Source organism: Ictalurus punctatus, chromosome 11, assembly GCF_001660625.3.
Source record: "Ictalurus punctatus breed USDA103 chromosome 11, Coco_2.0, whole genome shotgun sequence".
In the NCBI taxonomy this organism is placed as follows: domain Eukaryota; kingdom Metazoa; phylum Chordata; class Actinopteri; order Siluriformes; family Ictaluridae; genus Ictalurus; species Ictalurus punctatus.
Genome location: NC_030426.2, coordinates 26,618,764 through 26,622,539, shown reverse-complemented (window position 1 = coordinate 26,622,539; position 3,776 = coordinate 26,618,764). Strand labels below are relative to the sequence as shown.

General features: G+C 41.7%; 1 pseudogene; it reads left to right on the top strand.

Moving 5' to 3' along the window:
• Window positions 1-596: 596 nt before the first annotated feature.
• On the top strand, window positions 597-3,402 carry LOC124628676 (uncharacterized; annotated as a pseudogene).
• The last annotated feature ends 374 nt before the right edge of the window (window positions 3,403-3,776 follow it).

The window sequence follows — 3,776 nt, the reverse complement described above, 5'->3', positions numbered from 1 at the left end:
GAAACTATTGCATTTTTGGATAACCCATTGTTCCCCATTAGGGTGCTGTGATGAGTACACATCGCTTTGTCGCTATAAAGTGAACTGTACAGTCTTATCAGAGAAACATTCAGGAACTTACTGCCAGTGGCAAGAATGTAGAAGATGAAGTCACATTGAATCTCCTTCACTGTGACTGAAGTTCTTTTCATGTTTGTCAGGCTTTCCCCCTGCCTTGGTCATAACCTTTTTGAAGGCATTGTGGCATATGATCTTAACCTGTACATAGATTCCTTGCTAAATCAAGAGGAATGCTTCACTTTCACAGAGCTTAATCACTGTGTTAAACAGTTAGAATACTCTGGAAATGATGCTGCAAATCAACTAGCTGAGATTTACTCTGGGAATGAGAAGCTTTGCGGTCACGCTGTTCAGAACCGGTGTCTGTTACCGGTTGTTGTCGGACACAGGATTAAGAATACAGAATCAGCCGTGTGGCAGCTTGTTCTACTCCTCAGACATGTTGTAGATCTAGTTTGTGCACCAGCGATACTGGTAGTCTGTTATCTGGAAGTGCTCATTGAAGAGTGCGTTCATTTTAGTCATGTGACTTTCCCTTCTGAACCTCTCAAACCTAAACATCGCTATTTGTGCCATTACCCAGAGCAGATGACACAATTTGGACCCACTCATTCGAACTTACGAACTGTGCGGTTTGAGAGCAAGCACGCCTATTTCGAGCAATGTGCTAGAAAAGTGCAGAAACTTGCAGAACAGCACCAGCTTCTCCAGGCCTATTGAAGTGCTGGAAACCTACTTCAGCTTTCTGAACAAGATGAGAAGGGCTCTGAATTTTATTCTGACGATTATAATGGAGTGATTTTCAGACAGGGAATACTTTAGTAGCTACTGAAATCACTTTGAATGGAACAAAGTACAGGAAAGGCGGGGTTGTTCTTCTGGCCGGTAATGATGAGGGCTTGGAGGTCGGCAAAATGAAACAAATTCTCGTACACCAGAACTCCATGGTTTATTTTGTGTCCGAGACAGCTGTGCGGTCAGCGGATTTTGGGGTGTACCGCAGAACAGATGAGGACCCAGGATTTGTCTGTGCACTTCAAGATGAGCTATCAGATTATTATCCTCTCTAGGAGTACAAAACGTGGCTCGTCTGTGATTGTGTTACACCACTCGTTTCCATCTTTTTAAGGTATGTCCAATTTCAAGGAGATAAAACTCGCCATCTGCTCCTCATTACCTCTGATGAAACACTCCGAAAAGGTGAACCATGGGCTTACTTCGAGTAGTGTTGAAACAAAATCTGACCTCCACTTTGTCAAGGAAGAAGACCTCATGGAATACCTCAGGCTTATCCAACGTCGCAAACTATTAAATACATGGAAATGTAAAGGTGTTTCAGTTTCAATATTTGCTCTTCTGAAATGTCCTTGCTACTAATGGGCATTTGAAAATATTTTCCATGTTCACTTTTCTATTGGTTATTTGTGTTAGAACAACGCTCAAGTCGAGTCCTCTCTGATGCATCATGCCCACAATCATAGAGTCTTTCAAGTTCTTCAGGTTCTACACCATCTCGTTCCAGTGCTTGCTCCTCAGCATCTTCTGCCTGGAATGATAACTTTAAGGTGCCTTGTGAAGTTATGCCTCCTGGTATTCGGTTGGCCATCGCAAATGCCAAAAAAGACCATCGTCAGCCGATCGAAGGCAACTGGTAAGGATGGTAGGGGAGAAAATGCAAAAAACATGACATCAACCTCTCAAGGGAACCGTGTCAGATTGTAGTCAAGAACATTGCTAAACAGCACCCGGACAGCTTTGCTGATGTTTTGGCTGATGGAATGAAAATAAGTAGTGGGTATGGCTCTTTGCTCCTGCAAGTTAAAACTTGTGTTGAACATGTAAATAGAAAGAACATAGTGGCTCGTGAGAGAACAAAAATGCCTTTGACCCTTTAACCAGAGCTCAAGATCAGTATGGTTGTGTCAGTAGGCAGCCAGAGGAGCTTCCTGCAGGAGAACGTGATGAGGCTTTAGAAGGAAAGTGCAAGCATTCATTAGTGCTTCATTCTACCGAAGGACTGTCTGGAGCCGATAGAGGAGTGCTTCACAAGTCGATGGAGGTCACTGTGATATAAATGCCACTCCACCACCGTCACTGTCTGAACTAAAGAACTCATGGCCTTACCTGCTTTTTCTCAAAGGGATCTCCTTACACTTGCATTTGCTTAGAGACATCTCTTTGTTCCAAAGAATCATGGACAGCATGATAAACAAAAGCCAAAAAGCAATGAGGTGAATGTCATTCTGCCAAGGTTCCAAGAGGAGAATTCTCTGGCCATTTTAAAGAGAGAACAAAAGCCCTTCTAATCAGAGCTGATGTAAGTAATATCACTAATATAATGTCTGTTTTACAGGTTTGAATGAATGCAAAATGAAGATTTTTTTAGGTAGCAGCACCTGCAACAGATATGGAAAGAGATGGATTACCGGATTCACCCAGTTTGATCGTCCAAGGCAGTTTTCTTTACTCTGTATCTCTCATTCCTTGCTTTCTAGTTCTGTACATCCATACCTATTTTCCCCTACTTTTTTATTTCACTTTTACCATCTGTTTAAATCTATTTCTGTTTTTTGTTTGTTTTCTACCCCCACTGTGTCTTGTATTCTATCTCACAATTCGATTCTCACTCCAATATTCCTGCCATAGTTAACTCTATCTCTCTGTGCCCCATCACTGTCAGTGTCTCTCAACCTTTCTCCTTCTCCTTAGTTAACTAACACTGACAGTAATCTTCAATATAACAAATATTCGTAACACAAATTTTTATTTGAATTTAACAAGGTTGTATTTTTTTAAACATTAACACTAGTAGTGGGCACACGGTGCATTAGTGGTTAGCATGTTTGCACATTCCTCCGGGTACTCCGGTTTCCTCCCCCAGTCCAAACACATGCATGGTAGGCTGATTGGCGTGTCTAAAGTGTCCGTAGTGTATGAATGGGTGTGTGAGTGTGTATGTGATTGTGCCCTGTGATGGTTTGGCACTCTGTCCAGGGTGTACCCCGCCTTGTGCCCCATGCTCCCTGGGATAGGCTCCAGGTTCCCCGTGACCCTGTAGGATAAGCGGTATAGAAGATGGATGGATGGATGGAACACTATTAGTTAACATGAGCTATTCATGAGCAATACTTTTATTAAATTAAATGTGCTTTTCCATTTTTTTATATAGGTGAATCAATGACACCATGCAGGTGGATGTTGTCAGTGGAAAGGGAAGTTGTCCTGAGCCCATGTTCGGAGGCATTTGTTGAGGGCCTGGCAACATTATTTGAGACCTACTACAACTTCACACTTGCTTATCAGGATGAAGCTGCCTGCACGCTGGAATTTATCCAGCGTTAAGTCAAAGTCATTATTTATTCTAGACTTCCACATTTTCTTGACTTTTTTTTATGTACTTGTCCTTACTCAAAAGTTATGGTAAACATGTATTTCGACTTCTGTTTAGACCCCTGGTTCTCATGTCCATTAGGGTCGAATGAACCCCACTCAGAATGAGCTTATATTGCCATAAACGATGTTTGAGATTCCAGGTTTTTATTAGGATTAGATATTTTGTGAAAAAAATATTCACAAACAGGGAAAAGGAACCTCTTGTGAATTTTGATCAGGCAGGAAGTTAATATTGCTGAGTTTCCAGCGAACTATTTTTTGTGCGAATTTAAAATCTGGTCTTATGAGGACCATGTATAATTGCTCCAAAACCGCAACTACAA